The 20,693-nt window shown below is 49.8% G+C and overlaps 1 protein-coding gene across 3 annotated transcripts in view; it reads left to right on the top strand.

The window, feature by feature from the left end:
• Positions 1–3,626: 3,626 nt before the first annotated feature.
• Positions 3,627–20,693, top strand: part of ABCG4 (ATP binding cassette subfamily G member 4) — a 252,361-nt gene continuing 235,294 nt past the window's right edge. The window contains exon 1 of one of the 3 annotated variants that reach the window (XM_078682187.1): positions 3,627–4,550. The gene's annotated coding sequence lies outside the window, so the exon portion shown is untranslated. The remainder of the gene's footprint in view (positions 4,551–20,693) is intronic. The other 2 variants (XM_078682188.1, XM_078682189.1) reach the window with 2 other exon arrangements.

The following is a 20,693-nucleotide window of genomic DNA, read 5'->3' as shown; positions in this document are numbered from 1 at the left end:
CCTGCCCCAGTTATAGGTCTGGTCCCCTTTGATGTCCGGACCCTCGCGCCTGGGGGGCCGGGAGGTCCGGGATGAGGGAGTCCAGACACCCAGCAGGGGGGTGGAGCCAGCGCCCAGGGCGGCCTGGGGTGATCGACACCGGGAGGAGGAGAGCCGTTGGCGATTCCTTCTCCCATTGACTCGCCAAGTGGTCACTCTGCCTCCTGGGGGGAGGTTGGTGCCTCGATGTCGGGCCCGGCCGGGCCCAGGGTGAGGGTCGAGTTGAGGCCATGCGGCCTCGTGCTGTAGTGCCCCAAGATGGCGGCTGGGCCGAGGCCGTGGTGTGGATGGTGACCCGGGCCAGCTGGGTCCGGAGCTGGTGTCTTGTGGGTGAGGGATTGCAGTGTACTTCGGGTGGTTGTCGGGGACTCTGGCTGGGGATGCAGGGGGAGCCAGGGTCCAGGTCCCATTGCGGGGAGGGGGGCAGCCCGACCATGCGGCCTGTCCAACATGCAGGAAGAAACAAAGCGCAAAGAGGTCAAGTATTTGTCGACAGCTGAGCTGTACAAATAAATTAACATACTATCTCTGCAGCCGGAAGTGTGTTAACCCTTTGGGATACTATACTCAGAGCTTTCAGTGGGCCCGGCCCACCAGTATTGAAAAAAATGGACATTGCAGAGGGTCCCTCTTGAACCATATATCATCGTCTTTTTAGCCTTACTGGTAAAAACACTGATAGATTTCTGACCAATTCATGTAAAAAACGTTAAATTAATAATCCATGTACGCGATTTAGCTCCTGTTTATATTTTATACGTTTTACTTTATTTTGCGACTGCTAGCTATCTCCTGTTTCTATTTTATACGTTTTACTTAATTTTGCGACTGTTAGCTATTTCCAGGATGTCTTTTTTGTATTATTTTTTTCCATGCAGTATTTTATTCTTATGTAGCACTTTATCCTAAATAGCTGACAATCATTGAAAAAGCCAATAGTCTTGGCTGGTTTTAGGTGTATATCCGTAGTTGTGTTTTATATCTGAATGTAATAACAGAAACCTCAGAGACACCCTAAAATACCGTTTGGGTGGCGTGGCACTCTATGGAAATCACAGAAAGTTAGTTTAAATGTTGTAGCCACGTCTTAAATTATATAGGCCAAGCCCTTTTTAGAGACCCCTTCACATTTTTCATTCCACTTAAAACCCTGACTGTACCACTGTTTAACAGCAGGATGCACATTAATTCTGCGACTGTGCTACAAGGATTTGAAAAGGGAGCTCAGGTGTTGTCCTCCACCGCTGTCTGTGCATTAGCCCGGTGGTTTATCTTACATGATTATAAACTGCAGGTAAGGCACTGTCTTAATCTCCAGGTGCTTCAGCCCCTGGGCTACATCTGTGGGTCTGATCCAGCATAAGAGTGGCTTTTCTCATCAGCAGGTTTTGTATTCATTTTATGGGATGGTGTGACATGCAGGACAGAAATTGTCCTCTGTCAGAAGAGCACAAATTCTTACTCTGGTAGGGAGAGGATGTGTTCTAAGGGCCAGAGCTGTTGGTCTTGAACCTGGGGAACCAGCTTCGAGTCTGGACAAATCACTTAATCTCCCCATGCCTACCAAAATATGAATGCATATCTGCCAACTCACACAGTGCCTCCCTGTGACACACAATATCGGCTCCCCTCACACGGTGTCCTGGTAAGGAGCCGATATCACACCATGGCAGGGAAAACAAGCAGAAAACCACTGTAAATAGTGGTTTTCCAAGACACTGAACTGCCAATGTCCATTAAGGGGTGTGCAAAACACCCCAGGGCATGGGCGACAGCCATAAGATTGTTTTCCCTTTTTTTGGGGTGGGGGCTTGGGGCGGGTGGGGTTCAAAAGTTTCTGGTAGTTACTTTTTTGGCACGAGGCCCCATCTCCTTCAAGGCCCTGCCCCCACCTCACAAGGTTAGATTGCTCTGCAAGTTGGCAGGTATGTGTCCTGCATATTGTGTCCTTGTGTCAGGGGCGGATTGGTAACGCGGGCACAGGGGAAATGGCCGAAGGGCCGGTAGCTGATTTCTAGGTGTGGGCTGCTTTTTTTGGGCAGCCTGGGGCTGTCTGTGCTGTTGTGATGCCGATCAAACAACAAAAGAGTGTTGTATGGTTATGTAGGACCATACGTAGGAGCAAAAGAAGAGGGTAACCGGCCACAATTAGGTAGGTTAGGAAGGCCCTCACTCACCACCTAGTGGTGACATGCTTCATCATTGGGCCCCGCTAAAGAGGCAGAAGTGTGCTGCGACGCCAGAATTACTGCGGAGCGGGATTTGTGAGTTTTAGGGCGTGTAGTGAAGATAAATTAAATGGTGGTGAGGGGTATAAAAAGTTCTAAGTGTAACCAAAAAATAATTTATTATGTGGTCACTTGGAACATAGATTAAAATGATGTGCTGGGAAAATCGTCCACAGTTAATTGTGTGGTTATTTCCACCAGCGGCCCAGTGGGTGCCTGAGTGGCCTTTCTAGAGGCAGATGGGCAGAGGCATCACCCCCTTTCTCTCGCTGGGCCGGCCCATTAATATATGCTGATTGAGCGGGGGAGGGGCGTGTGCAGAGGTGGCCCCACTTGCATTCATGTGTGGCTCAGCAGTGTGAACTAATCTGTGCATTGTTTTTTTTATCTAAGTGAAGTTAATAAAACATGCCCCCCCACCCACTTTAATTTCATAAAACTTCGCTGAAGCAGTGTTTTACAAAAGGCAATACGCAAATGTTGCGCGCGCTGCATCGCTAAATTCGATGCAGTGCGCACAACGAAATTCTTTTTATTTATTTATTTATATGTTTACTTACCTGTATTTCATAGTTTACCACGCCCCACCGTGCCCCTCCCTCTCCCCACGTCACTGCCCGGCAGCACTCTCACCACCGCACTGACAGCTACAGATTATGTGGACCACTGTTTTTTGGTGTGCCCAGGCCGATTATTGATCCCAATCCAACCCTGCCTTGTGTAATGTAATTGGTGTTCAAGTAAAGCGCTCCAACACTTTCGGGTCCAATTCGCGCTACATAAAACTTGCGGGTGAGACACTGTTCTCCGCAGCAGATGCGTTATCCTCCTTTGCTATCTCTCAAGGGTCGTAACCCGCCTTGCAGGCACGTTCCTCCTCCGCAGCAGAAGCAAGACACGCCCCACCTCTGTCTCAGTAATTGCTGCCGTGGTGGGAACCTGCAGGTGAGGCACCGTGCTCAACCACAACAGATGACTACATGCCACCTCCTACCCCCATCTTCCAGTGGATGGACTCTGCAGGCAGTGACGGTAGCCGGTTGGAGGTGCATTAATCCTCTGAGCTATCTAACCGTGGTTAGAACCTGCAGGTCAGCCCCTGCAATCAGCTGGAAGTTCATTAGCTCTTGGATCATGTTACCGTTTTTGTTACCGTTTTTGGAACCGGCAGGTGAGACGCTGTCCTCCTGGCTGGCGGTAGGTGTAATAACAACCCCCAGGCAGTTACAGCTGTTGAAGCTGCAGTTCCAGCACTGTCCTCCGCAGCAGGTGCATTAACCAGCTGCGCCCTCGGCCGCCGGTGACGCAGCCCCTTTAAGAGGATGCTGCGGTGTTTGCGCTCCTCCCCTCCGGACCATCAGAGGATGCTGAGCCGGCATAGATGGAGCCGGGTCGGAGGTGGGCTGGTGATCGAGGCGGCACGGAGGGGGCCCGGGAACCGGAAAGGGCCCCTGCCGCTCAGGGTGGCACCGCCGGACACAGTCACGCACGGACTCTAGGCGCTTCCCAGACATAAGCGTGACATCGCACTGGACACGCGTGACATCGCTCTCGGGAGGCGTCTGAGTGGACAAAGAGGCGCCTAACCCTCCGGAGCCAAGCCTAGCGAGGAGGGTCTGTGAAGGGCAGAGTCGGTGGAAGTGAAGGTCGCCCATGGGCATAGTGTCTGTCAGACTCGGGGCGGCCATCTGTCTTCAGAGGGCGGCACTCGCCTGACAGGAGTTGGACCCGGGGGATTGGGCATCGGACAAGGGCTCGGGCTGGGTTGGAGCCAGGGTTAGAGGTCACGCCTGTGTTTGGGTCGGCAGCGCGCAGTGTGTAGAGTTGCTACAAAGGATACAGAGAATAAGTGGCGCGGGGTACCAGCAGCCAGGACTGGCGGATGCTACGATTAGGGGGCTGAGGGCGCGGTTCTGGAACTGAGGGGGTCTGACTGGACGTCCTGGGACTTGACGGATAGGACTTGGGGTGCTGGGGCTCGAACGGGGGCACTAGACCCCAGGCTAGGAGGTCTGATTCATAGATGACCAGACTTTGAGGGGCTCTGACTAGGATATAGGGGGGCTGGACCAGGGGCTCTCGACGCGGGTGTCAGGGGAGGGGGCGCAGGTTGGTGTTACTCAGCCCCCTTGGGACCCAGACTTGGGGTTCGGAGTGCGGAGGGTGGAATAGGGGGGCTCAGACTGGCGACTCCAAGCAAAGAGGTGTCTGAACAGTGCGACCGACCTTCATCCCAGCTGCTCGAGTCTGGAGTCTAGGAGCTGACAGCCGCTAAGCATTGAGGTGAGTGCGCCAGCATTACCGGGGTAGCTCCTGGGTGAATGTTGGCGCTGTGCTGGAAGAGGGGAGGGGGTGTTGGGTGAACACTGAATGTTAGTGGAGCCGGGTGAGGGGGGGGGGGGTGTGCGCTAGCGGAGTATGAACGGACAGTGGAGGGTGAGTAGGAGGTGAGTACCGGTGGAGTGTAGAATGATAGTGTATGGTTGGATATGAAGGCTTGTGGACGTGGGGGGTAGTTTTCACTGGTGCAGTAGGTGCAGTGGCACCGGGCCCACTGAACTCGGGTTATTGCAGCATTTCAAAGTTCATAGAGCGGCCGGAAGGTGGTACCTCCCTTTGCTCTAGGGGGTGAGTTACGGTGGAGTCTCGATGGGGTGTTTTATTGAAGCGTCTCTGATGATTCTCGACAGAGCCGAGCTCTTGTGTAGTGTCATGAGTGAGTGCCAGTGTAGTCTCAGAGGTCAGTAATGATGGGGGGTCGGTGGTGAGTGGTGTCCGAGGCGAGTGCCGGTCGTACATGCTAATCTGGAGTTACATGTGTGCCGGTGCACCATCCGAGATTAGTGGTAGTGCGGTGTGCTCAGTGCTGGCTTGTGAGCGTTCCCACAGTGTTAGAAGTGAGTGCTGGATAGGTGCCTTTTGGCGAGTTCTAGCCAGGATCAAACATGAATGCTGCTTGTGAGCCTGAGGTGGGTACAGGTGTGACTGGTAGGGCAGTGTCTGGAGCCACTGCTTGTTTAGTGTCATTGGTGAGAGTTTGTGGAGTGTGAAAGGCGAGGAGAGATGAGATTGCTGTTGGAGGTGAGTGCTAGTGCATAGTCAGTCCCACTATAGATTTTGTTATTTGGTGCCGGGTCAGAGGTTAGTGCCAGAGGGCTGCCAGTGGTGGCGGCTTGCACAGTCTCAGAGTTATTGTTGGCAAAGGATCGAAAGTTAGTGCACACATTTGAAGGCATTGGCAAAGTGGACAATTGCCCTGAGCCATGCCTCCCCCACACAGGGAATCTTTTTCTCACCCTATCACTTTTGTCAGAACCTTTCTTTGCCTATTTCAGTCTCAGACTAGCCTGTGTCGTTTTAAGAATTTGCTGCCCCTGGGCAAGAAATATTGTAGGTTATTTTAATGAACGTTTAAGTATAATTCAATATTGTCTAGCATCAGGCAGGCTTGAATTTGTACAAATTAGGTTATACAATTAAAAGTTGTTCCGAGAAATGGACCACAAAATATATCTTGCCCACAGCCCCATAAGTCCTTAAGATGACACTGAGTGCGAGTAACTTGCCAGCGGCGAGTGCCAGTGGTGTGTCAACAGTGAGGGTTAGTGTAGTGCCAGAGGTGAGTGCTGGCAGTGTTAGAGGGCAGTGTCACTTTAGCGTCCATTTGGCAAGGCAAACAGTGTCAGCGATGAGTGCTATCACTCTCAGAAGGGAGTGTTGGCACAGGGCTGGGGGTAAGTGACAGTGCAGCGTCGGAGGGCAGTGTGCGGTTCTTTTTGCCCACTGGCTGGTCACTGCGGGAAGAGCAGCTTTTATTGGCACTGGTGATCTAGAAGTCGGCGGTCTGAAGCTGTCCAGCATCAGACGTGAGCAGCAGGTCATCTCGTGCTGATTTCTTGTTGCATGCTGGTACTTGTAGTTGTTTTCTTATAAAGTCGGGTTCTTCCGTCCTCTGACGAGGAGTCGCACTCTCTGGTTCCAGCATCCCACACGGCCCTTGAGAAGCTCGAGGGAGCACCCCCCTTCTCTCGCCCTCAATCTGACTCTCACCACTCTGTGTGTTGCCCGCTTTTCACCTTACCCTTCTTCCCGCCCTACCTCCCTCCCTGTGCCCCTTTCTAGGCACCCTCCATTGTGTTTATCTCTCCTGGGACCACTGTCCGCCCTCTCCACTCCCGCCTGGCACCTGTCTATCCTCTGCTGCCCCCACCAGTCCTTCCCCCTCCCCCTCCAGACTGTCCTCGCACCTGTCCATCTCCCTTCGTGTCCGCTGTCCTCTCTCGCTTCAATGCTACTGGTATCCCGCCTATCTGCCCGCCATCATTCTACCCATCTCTACCTATCCCCGCCCCGTGTACTCCCTCCCTGCCGCTTGGCCTCATTCTCTTCCATGTTTGTCCCGTGCCTGTTTCCCTGTCGGTCCCCACACCCCGCCTTTTCTACTCTTGTGCAGGCGGTGCTCTCCCCCCACCTCCAGTGCTGTCTATTCCCCTTCCGGGCCCGTCATCCCTCCCCTGTACCTGTCTGTCGCCCACCTCCTCCCTCTCTCTCCCCCTGGCAGCTCCTATTTCTGCTCTGGCTGCTGCTTCTTCCGCTTAGGTCCCATCTATCTCCCATAAGCATCCCTACCCCCCACATCAAGCTCCCCCAACACCCCCTCCTCAATTTTGCCCCTCGTTCCACCATTCCTCACAGCTGTGCGCTGGCTGCCCCCTCACACGACCCCCCACCCCTCTCCGCCTCCTTTCTTTCCTGGTCTCCCTGTTTTTGTTCTCTCTCTTTTTACCTGCCTCCCCTTCAGTCTTACCGTGGCCGATCTCTGCCCGCCCATCTGTCTGGCTCCCCCTCCCCGGTCTGTCCTTCCTCCCAAGGACAGGAGCTGAATGTGCTCCCAGGAAGCACAACCTTGCCTCGAGGGAAGGCACGGGGCACGCCGGGCTCTTTAAAAGGACGTGGCACGTGACGGGCAGGGGTACTTCCTGTTTCTCGGTGTCCCCGGCTCACTTGCTAGAGCGGCGCAGTGCCCGTAGGTTCTAGAGCAGTCTTTACTGCCTATAAGACGACAAAGTGCTCAGAAAGTGCAGAATGAGGAAGTGGCGCTGGTCCGTGTTAACCTATGGTAACCCGGACTGGGCATGTGACGGGACTGTGGTGACGAGGCCCCTAGAGCACCATATATGCAATTAGTGGACAGGTCATTTACTATCTGGGAGTGGCCTTGGAACAGTCCACATCCCGTTTATTTATCTTCCCCGCCCCGGAGTGCGCGAGACGTGGATGCACGTCACATAGAGGTAGAGGCCCGGTGGCACTCTCCATCCCTCCCTCCCTCAGTTTATTTGCTTACCATGTATTAACATTTTTTGTTACTGTTGTTTTTAAATAGCGCGAACTCGCGCCTTGGGTTTTGGTTATTGCACTCCCCCTGCTCAGACTGCCCTGCTGAACTGTTCTCGCTCTCCCCTTTCCTCTCGCTCCCTCCCTTTCTCCCTCCATCCCTTTCTCTCTCTCTTCCTCCCTCAATTTCACCCTTTCTCTCTCCACCCCTCTCTCTCCTCCCTTTCACTCTCCTGCTCCCTCGCTCTCGCCCCCTCCCCCTCCCTCTCAATCTGTATCTCTCTCCATTTCTCTCTCTCCCCCTTTCATCCCTCTCGCTCTCCCCCTTTCTTCCTCTCTCTTCCTTCCTCTCTTCCTTCCTTCCTCTCTTCCTTCCTTCCTCCCTCTCTTCCTTCCTTCCTCTCTCTTCCTTCCTTCCTCTCTCTTCCTTCCTTCCTTCCTTCCTCTCGTCCTTCATTCCTTCCTCTCTCTTCCTTCCTTCCTCTCTCTTCCTTCCTTCCTCTCTCTTCCTTCCTTCCTCTCTCTTCCTTCCTTCCTCTCTCTTCCTTCCTCTCTCTTCCTTCCTTCCTCTCTCTTCCTTCCTTCCTCTCTCTTCCTTCCTTCCTCTCTCTTCCTTCCTCTCTCTCTCTTCCTTCCTCTCTCTTCCTTCCTTCCTCTCTCTTCCTTCCTCTCTCTTCCTTCCTTCCTCCCTCTCCCGACCTTTACCCCTCTCTCTCTCTCCCTTCCTTCCTCTCTCTTCCTTCCTTCCCCTCTCTCTCCCTTCATCCCTTCCTCTCTCTCTCTCTCTCGTCCTTCAGGAACGCCTTCCTGCTGCTGCTCAGGGTCGGAGGAGACCTCCTCCCCGGGTCCTTCGGGTTGTTGTTGGGCCTCCCGGTTCAGGACTCTCAGGGACCTGCGCCTTCGGGCAGCGGTGACCATGATCCCCTGGATCTTGGCGACTTGCCATGGTTTCCTCTCAAATGGTGTTCGGAACTTGTTGCCAGGGGGGCAATCTTTGATGAAAACCACATCTCCAACATGAAGGTTTGGGGCAGAGGTTCCACAGGCCCCGTTGGCCTGATCATTGATGGCCTTCTGCTTCCTTTGTACCGACTTGGGGACCATCGTGAGCGGTTGCCATCGTGAGCGATTGCCATCGAAGACTGGTGGGGATGCTATCTGCTGTAGGCGGCCTTAGCATGAGATCCACCGGGGTAGATCTCCTGATGGGTGCTGCACAGCGTTTGCCAGTAGGCCCTCAGAAATGGATGGAGGCATTCTTTGAGGTCATCTACTTGTTTGACCCCTATCCTCACTCAGTGCTTTATTGAGGGTCCACTGCAGCATGATTTTCCTAAGCCGTGCACCCAGGTTCTTGAATTATCTGCCAAAGTCCTGGCCTTGGAATGTTGGACCATGGTCGGTCTTGCCTTCTTCTGGAAAGTGGAACAGGATGAACGTTTTCTCCATCAGAGGCTTTCTCTTCCTGAACACAGTTCAACCACTTTAGCCACTGGGTACTTAGAGTGGCATTGATGAAAACAACTGTGGCTCTCCTGTTTGGAAACTCATGAAGTCCATGCTCAGGTGAGCATACATGTGGTGGTGGAATTCTTCTGTGATAACAGGTGCCTGCTTTCTCTGCTCTCCGGTGAGCTGGCAAGGGTGGCATCGACACACAGCGTCATCAACCATGACATCCATTCTAGGAAACCAAACCTTTCTCCTAAGTCACCTTTGGCCTTGGCCATTCCTTGGAGACCATGGTGTGCCAAATCAACCTCCATGTTCCACTGGGCTCTCGGGATAATGCGGTGCCCCCACAGCAGGAGTCCATCGGTGGCGTGGCTTAGCTCATAGTGCAAGTGCTGCACAGCGGCGTTATGATTAGCTTTTTTGGGTGGTTCCATCCCTTGGTACCATCCATAAAGTCTTTCCATGCTTTGAGACATAGCACTTCCTTCGCCTTCTTCAGGCATGCATTTGAGCAGGTGGCTATCTCAATCTTTTACAATGTCCTCGCCAAGAAGTATGTGCCTTGCACAACCATGGGGACGAAGTACTCGTCCTCATCCCATGCCGCAACCTCACCGACTTGTCGGTGTCGCGATAAGAAGTCGGCTGGGTGGTGGCCCCTGGCCAGTGTGTGACTTCAGAGTTGTAGATCTGTAGCTTGATAGCCCATCACTCAATTTTCAGTGGTGGGTTACGTGAGGTTACCACGAATCGTAGGACCAGCGGCTTCGGTTTGGTGATGACCCAAAACAGTCTCCTACAAATGTAGAGATGGAATCGGCAACAGCTCCTCTGAATTGCCAACGCCTCACTTTCTATTTGGGTGTACTGGGACTTGGTACCTGTCAAGGCCTGACTGGCGTAGGCCATGGGGACCCAATTCCATGACTCTTTTCTTGCAGCAGCATTGCTCCCAGCCCAACGAAGAAGGCATCCACCTCCAGCTCTGTGTTACGGTAAGGGAAGTAGTACTCCATAGTTGCATCCTTTAGCAAAGCGTCTCTCACGTTCCGGAATGCTACATCCACTTTGGCAAGCCACTGCCATGTTGTGTTGGCCTTTAAGAGGTCCCTCAGGGGTTCTGAGATGGGGCCAGATTTGATATGTACCACCCACAGGCCCGGACTGACCGTTGCGGGCACCGGGCAATTCCCCGGTCGGCCGCAAGGGTCGGGGCCGTTTTTGGGCCCCTGGGGGCCGTTTTTGTGACAGGGCCGTTTTTGCAGCAAAGCTGCAAAATCGGCCCTGTAACAAATTCGGCGGAAAAGCGGCCCTGGTAAAGAGCTTGGTGGCATCCCCCCCCCCCCCCCTCCCTAAGGGGGAGGAGGGGGGGCCGGCTGAGCACTTTGCCAGGGCCGGTTTTGGTTCCCAGTCCGGCCCTGACCACCCACAGTAGTTGGTCATGTCCAGAAAGCTCTGAACCGCTGACAAATTTTAGGGCACCAGTGCCTTTCGGATTGCCTCTGCTTCCCTTTGGTTCACCTGTAGGCCGTCCTTTTAGAAAATGAGTCAGAAGAACTCAATAGTCTGCTCGAGGAATGTGCATTTTTGTTGATTTCGCATGAGGCCACAGTCTGCAAGGCTAGCTACTGTTGCTCAGTTGTCTGTGGTGCTCTTCCAGCATGTTGGAGTATCTTAGAATATCATCACTGATATTAAGAACCCCTGCCAGTCTGGTTAGCTCCTCCCAAATTGTGTTCTGGAAGACCTCGCCAGTTAAGGAGATGCCAAAGTTCAGGCATTTGTATCGCCTTCCTCGAGGATGCATAGAGGAAGTTGTGATGTAGATGCAGACAGGGTCCAGGTCGAGCTGGTGGTACCCCTTGTTGAGGTCCAGCTTGGAGAATGAGTGCACAGCGTTGGGGTGCAAGATTATGTCATCCATTGTTGGCATGAGATGATCCTCTCAGCAGATCGACATTTTCAGGAGAAGCATGCCCACACCGGGGCGGAGGGCTACTAGCTGTCTGGGTTTGGGTACCACAACCAATAGGGAGACCCACAGGGTTGGTCCAGTCACTTCCTCAATTATGGCCAGCTGCTCTAGCTTTCATAGTTCTCCCTCCACCAAGGGCCGCAGATGGAAGGGGACTCGCTGGTGGCGCAGAGGCAACAGTCATGCGGCCGGTAATGTGCAGTCTGACCTATGTATCCTTCAAGCAGCTGAGGCCCTGGAACAGCTCTGGAAAGTCATTCATGACTGCCTCCACTTGCTTGGTGTGGACGTGCTGGGTTAACAACACCAGCCCGAGGTCCTCTGCAGTGGGACATCCAAGGAGGGTGCCTGTCCCCTCCTTCATGACTAGGAATTAGGCCCACACCCTGCGGCTGCCGTTTGCCACTACCACATCAATGACTCCAGCCAAAGGCAGTGGACACCTACTGCCATAAGCAAATATCTTGGTTTTAGCAGTCTGCGCCGGAGGGAGGGAGACGGGGAGGGTGGAGGTTGCGAATCCTCGAACTGTCATATATCCATGATTTTAATGGATGGCCCGTGTCGATCAGGGCAGGGCCTGTCACCCCTTCCATCATCACAGTACACATAGGGGGAACAGCTTCATTTTGGTGTTCGCACATCTTGAGAACCAAACACTGGGACATTTAGCAAACATAGAAGAAGGACTACATGTTTACAATCAAAGGAGCAGCAGCAAAGAGTGACAGTCCTCACCAACATAGAAACACAGAAGAGACACTAAGAAAATAAATAAATTTGTAATTTTTAAAACCAGCATCAAACCTGTAAACTAAATTGCTTACTTATAACAGCTACTAACTAGCCCTGCTTTGGAACACCTAAAAAGTGCCTTTAACTGTTTCCCATCAACCTGCTCTAAAAACCATGATGTTAGACAAATTTGCTGAAATCTTGTGGGATAGCTGGTAAAAAACCAGGACTGTCCCGGCAAATATGGGACGCCTGGGCACTCTACTACAATTGAAAGCAGCCCCTAGCCTGCAGGCAACCAAGAAAATGCTACGTGGCCGATGCTCCTCATTCAACAGGAGTATTCTCTCACTCACATTCTTACAGCTGTGCTGTTGGCTCTTCTCAGTCCAAGTAAGGCTTTTTTTTCCCAAACTCCTACTTAAACCACCTTTTCATTTTAAAAAGAGGACATTTATTTTAGTGCAGGCTGGGATGAGGAATTTTCTCTGTTTAGTATGCCCTGTATGTTGTGTGCATGCTTGCAGGTGAAAGTCTGTTTATGTGACAGAGTCTGTGTATGTGTAAGCATGTGTGTATGAGTGAAGGTAAAGGTCAAATGGTATGTGATGTCACTTGTTACTCCTGGCATTTTGCTGAATTGACCTTCATGGATAAACCATTTGGTATCTGATACCAGAGTGCACAAAATATGAACTTACAGACTACCCTGTGAAGTCTTTATGTTTAATTAATTTCATAACATTTCAAATATCTTTAAAGGCAGTGAATTACCCTTAGCACTGTGTACTTTGTTACTCCAAAATAGTTTTTGAAATGGGAATATTGAAGTGCACAGGATCCCAGAGTACCTGTTTGCTGCTGAATACCTGTTTGCTGCTGAGAAGTGTCGGTACTCTCCCATTATAGATACTGCATCAGGCCTCAAAAACTCTTCTCGCTCACGCGCTATGGCGAGTTAGATTTTATCAGGTCAAGCTATTTTTAGCGCCTACTCGCCCATGAGCGAATTTAAGCTGGAAGGGAACAGGTGTGCTGTTCATTCACAAAGTGAATGAGCAATAAAGACACCTTTAAATATTGTTTTTATCTTGAGACATTTTCTGTCTGTTCAAGGACGGAGGTTAAATGACAGTTTGCCTTTTTAGTAATCATTGCCTATCTGTTGAGTGAACTGTTTGGCAATCATTGTGAAACAAAAGGCTGCAAGATGTCAGTTTTTATTTCCCAATAAACAGCTTGTACATTAATTAAAGAATAGTACAAGTATTTCAAAATATATCAGGAATTCCGAAAGAACATTTTTGTTTGTAATTCAGAAGCATGATGAAAACAAAAGTGCTACAACTTCATGCTTCAGGTATGAATTTATTAAATGTGATCGTTTTTAAAAATGATTTGAGAGACATTCCTGCCCCGCCTTGATGACAATTCGGGTAAATGAACTAAGAGGCAAGTCAGCGGTCGTGTGTATCCTATATGTGGCTAGATTTGCATTATATATGTAGCAAAAGTTTGGTCTATTAAAGCAAACAAAAGTGTTTTTCGTAAGCAGACATGCTGTACCGGCGTATTTGAAGGTGTTCTCATAAGTGATAAAGAAGAAAATGGCGGCTCAGTGAATTAAAATAATTCTCCAGGATCACATAATTTGAAACCAGTTTATGGCCCAAGAGCATTATAATTAGGTCAAGTAGATTAAGTCAGTAGACCTCCAGGTATAGTTTTTCCAGTCCTGTGCACCTCTACTGAGAAGTGCTTGTGTACTTCCTTTAAACTTTTAAGAAGTGCAGATACACAATACATGACAGTACTTACCCATTTAAAGCACTGCTCTTAAAAACATTTAAATTTGAGAGATCAAGAAAAAAAATCTAGCTCCGATTTCACCATATTGAGAAAAGTGCAACTCTGTCCCATACCGTTCTATAAATGTTAAATGTTAATCACTCGGTAGACTGTCCTGATCCTAAACGAACAATACTGCTGTTGTCTGATTTGTTTTTATAGCGTGAAAATGGCCTACGGGTTCTGGAGCAAACAAAATTACATGACGCTTTTTTTGGCACAGGAAGATTCTATGATTTGCCCAGAATCACAGGATGTTGAGCCAAGGCAAGGATTCGAAAGTGATTCACACTTCCAAAGTTGACACTCTAGACACTAGACCACGTCTCCTCCTCCTATGTGATATTGTATCATGATCCTCTCAAGTACCACCCTTATAGTGGAGAAGTGTGGCTCACTGGTTAGAAGCGGCAGACCTTGAAGCAGAGGTCGGCCCGGGACTAGGGTTCAATTCCCGTCACGGCAGGGTCTTAGGTCAATGTCCACGGACTCGATAATTCTCGCCTAGGTGCCTAAGCTAACCATGGGTCCCACTCTGCAACTCTGGGCAATAGCTTGCTTAATCTCCACAACGGCCCTATCAGTGCCGGGGATGCCTGGCTTCACCCTGGGGTGCCAGGGAGGGACCATCTCACAGGGAAAGTCAGGATGGGTTCCCCAGCGGTATACAGCGCCAGTACACTGCGTGATGGAATAACAGAGCGCTTTACACGTATACATTTACATTTACATAGTCCTTTTACCGTCCTTATTCTCTGATTAAAACATTGAACTCAGTGATCAATCTCTGGCTTGCCCACCCTTCCCGACGCTACACCCTCAGTTACGCTCCCCTTCCAGTCGGGCTGACTTGACTTGCACTTACCATTTCTGAAAATCTTTCTCCTTCCCCTGCGCCATCTAGGGTACTTTTACTATCAATATGCCCTCCCATGCCCCGTGAAAATGCACATCCTTTTTTCATGCTTGTTGAGCATTCCAGTATTGCAAAATAGTTTGTTTAGCTGCTAGCAACAGTCGCAATATTATTGTGGTCTTCCTCCCCCCATGCTGTGGGTATATATAGCGACTGATTGTTTTTCTCAGACGAAGTACCCCCTGGACACTTAGCTACAGCTGACCTTGTTATACTTTCAATCGCTTTGAAAACCTGGTAAAATTGGGTTTTGGGGCAGAACCACGGGGTATGTGGCGTAACACCCCCCATTCCCGCCAGAACGCATCCAGCCTGTTTGGGTCTATCATGTGCAATTTTTCGTCACGTCCGGTTCCAGAAGGCACTCCTTCAATGGGGTTACGTTTCTGGTCGCTCCCTCCATTAGCTGAGGATGCATGAAGCAACACCGCCTATGAAAATTGAGCATACCTATCCTGTAGATACCTAACCATTACCCCTATTCCTCTGGTCCCAGTCATTACTAATGATGTGACAGTCACCTCACAACAGGCTAACAAAGCAGGATTAGTCAACAGAGAGCTAGCCCAACTCACTTCCTGGGTGCCATAAAGGAGGGTGGCATTCCTGGCTCCTCCAGTTTTGTTGTCCTGTCACCAGGACGATGAACACAGGAGGTCTCTGCTGGGCTGTAAACCTTGGCTGGGGCGTTGTTACCTCCCTTGGTGTGCCTGGGAGTGGACGGGCCTCCTTTGTGGGACAACAGTGTACAAGAGATGGGTTGTGGTGTTTATTCAGTACTTTGGCGGTTTTCATTCTTCCCTTGTTCTAGATGGGGATGTTTGCCAGCAAGATTTCTCCCTTTTCCGTGCTTTTTGTGGTGACAAGGGAGCAGAGAAATGTTCATTCTTTGCGCGTATGCGTTCTGTCTTTGGTTTACGCATGCACGGTAGAGCCTCTTCCAACTGAGCATCCTCTCATTTCGTACACAGGAGGCATAAAAACACGCCTGGTAAGCGATTTCTCTTTGTCTGTGAGCAATTTTGCTGCCTGGTCATTGTTCTGGGCTAACTTTATATTTGCATTCATTTATTTTCACGATGAGCAAACATTCCAGTAATTTGAGGCATGTTTCTCCTTCTTCATCATCTTCAACACCTTAGTTCCCTGGTCAGTCTCCCTCTTACAAGTGCTCTAGATATAGGGAGAGAGGAGGAAAAGCAGAGAATGTGTAGGGTTGTATTACAGACTCTCAGTTCTTAAGGGGAGGGGAGTAGACATTTATTAATAAAAAGCTTGTGGTTCCCTCGGACTCTGTGGACTCTGATAGTGCCGAAGAGTGGCCAGTCAGAAAGGTAAATGTTTCGAAAGATACCGTACCAGATTTCCAGGCCCACATCAAGAGTAACATGAGCTTTCCTCCTGTTGTAAGAACAGGAACTTCGGATGACTCTCTTCTCAGACAGTTCCAGAAACCCCCTAATATGGGTTTGCCCATTCACCAATTTGTGTTGGATATAGTCAGACAGGAGTGGAAGGATCCAGATAAGATCATCCTTCCTATATTCATGGTTAAACTTTTTCCTTTGAAGGATATGGATAGAGTATTGCTGGACAATATTCACGTGGACTATGTGGTGGCCAGTTTGGTTGGTCGGTCTTCAATGGCAGAAGAGAACATATTGAATGATCCAGCAGATAAGAAAGTAGACTCTGCACTGAAAAATGTCTTCACAGGATCCCCTGTGGCTTTCAGGGCAAAATACACGGGGCCACAATCCTTGATTTTGGATATTAAGGCTTTATTTTGGATCATTCAGGAGGAATTGGATTGTCTGCCTTTATTAGAAGGCAATGAACACCAGATAGAATTTCTACCAGACATTTCATTTGATGTTTCCAGGTCGGCCGCTTTGGCTGGGGGTGCTTCTATTGCAGCCACAAGAAACCTATACCCTATGGATTGCAATACTGAAACTTCTCAAAGGGCAACAGCCTTAAAAATGCCATTCAAGGGTTCAGGTGCTGAACTTGAGGGCAAGCTTCATCGCATCTGTAAAGAAAGGATATATTCTTCTTCCTTTTAGTGTCAATCCATGAAACAACCAAATTATTTTAAGTCAAAATCTTCCTTTCGGAAACCATCAAGAAGACAACAGTCACAAAATCACTCCTCTATGTTTCAGGGGAAGTCAATTTCTTTCAGATCTTATATGAAGCAAAAGCAGGTCAATAGCACCAAGAGTCAGGGCTCTTGACTGTCACGTCCCTGCTGCAGGCACCATATATTGCAATTACACGCTGGACACAAGGTGGGTGTAAATACGATTCTTTATTCTTTCCTTATCATGACGCTGGTAACACACGTCCGTCCCCTTGCTCGTTTCAGTCCAGACTGTCCTCTTCCTGTCCCCTGACCGGATGTGGTGTCTGGTGACCTGGTCACCTCCCTCATGACCCACAGGGTCCTAGTGTCCTCGGTCCCTATACGCCAGGTCACCACATCTCCCCCCTTGTTGCAAACAAATGTTCATGGTGCTATTCTCCTGCTCATTGTCGTCGTGAGAAAGAAAAAGAGAGACCGAGAGAGAGAGAGAGAGAGTCAGTCTCGTCGACCCTTCTCCCCAGTCTCTGGTTCCTACTTTTTTCTACGTATTCTCATTGTTCCTTTGTACCCCTTCCTTTGTCGTCGTTTCCTGCCATCATCCTTTCTTCTGCTTTTCAGTCGTCCTCCGTCTGCTCTCTTTCTGTCAGCTTCTCTTCGTGTTGATCGTTGTTCTCTGCCCTCCACTTTGCTTCTTGCTCCTCTCTTTCTACGGCCGCCCTTTGCTGTGCTTTTTTTTTCTTCTCATTTTTCTTTCTTCTCTTCGCTTGCTATCGGCATGTCCTTTTTCTTTTTTATATGTCATCGTTATCAGGCCCATCGTTTTGGCGGTGCTGTTGCTCATCAGGCATGGTCCAGGGGCCTCGCCTTTTAGAACACGAATGTCCTCCTTCTTTGTTTTGTCCTCGTACCTCAGTTCCTCTGTGATTTTTCCCAAATTCGTTACCTCTTTCTTTGCCCCCCAGGTGAACACTTTTACCTTGGACGCTCTCAGTGTCGGCTTCACTTCCATTTTCTCGTACTCTGATACACATATGACGTTGCATGTCGCACCACTGTCCAAAATAAAGTCTGCTTCGTGCGCTCCTACTCTTATCTTTGCATTGTCTGTCTTCCCTCGGCTGCTTTTGTCTGCTGGCTCTGTGTGTACTTCCGACATGTTGTATAGTCTTTGCACTTTCTCTTCTTCCTCTTCTTCGCTTGATCCTCGTGACATACTTCTCCTTTCGTTGTCGATGTACCTGACGTGTCTTGTTGTCGACTCCTGTTGTCTTCCTGTTCTTTCCTTGTCGCCACTTACTTGTGCACTATGGCACATACTGGCGTAATGATTTCTTCCACCACATCTTCTGCACGTCTGGCCAAACGCTGGGCATGCGCCTCTGTGAGGAAATCCCATTCCGCACTGGAAACATGTTCCTTCGCGTGATCTCTTTTCCTTTTGTTCCCTCCAGTCATTCTTCCCTCGGCCTGTGCGATCTCTGTTTGTCGTGAAGTGTGCGTTTTCTATTTCAACGCTCTTCCCTCTTTCCATTTCCTTGGCATGCTCCGTTGCTCTCGCCTCTGCTCTTGCTAGTGACAGGATGTTCTCCAACGACGTTGGCTCCTTGAGTATTCTTGACCTGAATCCTGTGTCGCGACAGCCTTCTATGAGTCTCAGTCTTATTGCCTGCTCGTTATCGAATTTGTCGAACTCACAATGTGTCACCAATTTTCTCAATCTTGTCGCGAAGTCATCTAGTGTTTCGTCTGCTCGTTGACACGCAACCGTGAATGTGTATCGTTCGAAGTCAATGTTTCGTTGTGGGTCGAATTTGGCTGTTAGGCATTTTTTTAGTTGGTCATATGTTTTTGTTTCTTCAGTAGGCAGTGTCACCAGAAGTTCTTCGACGTCATCCCCTGCTAAGTTCAGCAGTAGCCCTCGTTTCTTTCCGTCTGCTACATCTGTATCTTCTACGTATCTTTCAAACCGTCTGATCCACTTCTCCCACCTTATTCCGGCCTGTGGCTCCGATAAGTTGAACGGTAATGGGCTCCTGTATTGTGCGCTGGGCTTTGAGTCTGCCATTCTTTCCCTTTTCTAGGCTTTCCTTGTCTCTTTTAGCCTTTTCTAGGCTTTCTCTGTCCTTTTCTTGTCTTTTATTCTTCTTCATCTTCTGTTATTCTCCTTGTCTCTTTTAGCCTTTTCTAGTCTGTCCTTGTCCTTTCCTCTTGTGTCCCTTTGGTGTCCTTTTTTCCTTGTCCTTTTCTTGTCTTTGCTTCTTCTTCTTCCTTTTTTTTTTTGTTGTTGTTGTTCTCCTTTTCTTTTAGCCTTTTCTAGGCTGTCCTTGTCCTTTCCTTGTCTCTTTTAGCCTTTTCTAGGCTTTCCTTGTCTCTTTTAGCCTTTTCTGGGCTTTCCTTGTCCTTTTCTTTCCTTTTCTGCTTCTTTTTCTTTTTCGCCTGACTCTGTAATGGCCGCTCTGTTTATTCCTATGGCCTTTTCCTATTGTCCTGTTTTTCAAAATGGCCGCTCTCTTCTCGCGAGATTTCACTATTGAAATCTCGCTCGCCTGACCCTGAGATTAGCACCTTCGTTTCTTCTGTCTTCTCATTGGCTCTCCCCGCCTGACTGTCCGATGGCCGCCGAGATGTGTTCTTGCTCTCGCGAGATCTCGCTCGCCTATTTCGAACGCGAGGACCTTGCGCTTTGATTTCTGGCACTCGCGCTGTGCCTCGAACGCTTCTTATCGCGTTCTGCTGTGGCTCCGTTGGACGCTCTCGGGGTGGGCTCCCGTGTAGCTCCTTGCGTCTTTATGGCCGGCCTCGATCACGCCCGTCGATGTCCTACACGCGTGGCAGTTCTTCTACCTTCGTCGCCAGTTGTCACGTCCCTGCTGCAGGCACCATATATTGCAATTACACGCTGGACACAAGGTGGGTGTAAATACGATTCTTTATTCTTTCCTTATCATGACGCTGGTAACACACGTCCGTCCCCTTGCTCGTTTCAGTCCAGACTGTCCTCTTCCTGTCCCCTGACCGGATGTGGTGTCTGGTGACCTGGTCACCTCCCTCATGACCCACAGGGTCCTAGTGTCCTCGGTCCCTATACGTCAGGTCACCACATTGACTATGCCAGGATAGAAAGTTCTCGGTGAAAGGTCGGAGGTCGAATTGAAGCAGTTCCATTTCATGAGGAAGAACATCAAAATAGATCATTAGGTTCTCCAGGTAGTCAGCAGAGGCTTCTCAAAATAATTTCTGTCTCATCCAGTGGCAACGGGGACCATTCATACTCTGCTCCCCTGAGACCAGATCAAGAGAGAAGCTCTCAGGGCAATGGCTGCTCTTCAGGAGATGGGAGCTATTATTCCAGTACCAGAGAAGAAGGGACTGGGAGGGCCCTCCAGTGTCTTTCTGGTTCTAAAATCTTTAGCAGAGTTTCGGCTTGTGATCGATTTGAAGAACCTCAACACTCTTATTTGCAATATCACATTCGAGATATAAACCTTCCAGAGGATTATTCCATTGATTTCGTTCAACTATTTACTTATATCATTAGATCTTATGGATGCGTATCTCCATATTCCAATTGGCAATCACCATTAAAAGTTTCTGAGGTTCGCGGTGAACACAGTGGCGGCTGCTGTTAAATACAATTGGGGGAATAGTGTGGGGGAGAAAAAGAAGAAACAAAATAGAATACCACTTACCTGGCGACTGCTGCTTCAGTGCTCTTCTGTTACTCTGCTCTTTTCGACTCTTGGTACTCCATGCACAGGCTCCCTGACTCCCTACACCAATCCAGATCCAGACGCACACAGGTAATACCCAGCACAAGAGAAGTGCCGGGATTGGTCTGAGCAGTCTGGTTTGATGCTCAGTCAGGCCCAGGGAGCCTGTGTCTGTTTTCCACCCAGCTATGCCTCACAGCTCGGGTGCAGAGATCTAAGTGTGCATGTTGGTTTGGCATCTTAAGACGACCTGCCAAACCGACATGCACACTTGCAGCAGTGTCCACCACTCCTCCTCCCTGCTGCTGCCCATTAGGATGGCCCTGCCCGCTCTAGACTCAGCACAGCAAGGAAAATAAAATGA

The sequence above is a fragment of the Lissotriton helveticus genome, chromosome 3_1 (assembly GCF_964261635.1).
Source record: "Lissotriton helveticus chromosome 3_1, aLisHel1.1, whole genome shotgun sequence".
NCBI lineage: Eukaryota > Metazoa > Chordata > Amphibia > Caudata > Salamandridae > Lissotriton > Lissotriton helveticus.
This window is presented reverse-complemented; position numbering and strand designations above follow the sequence as displayed.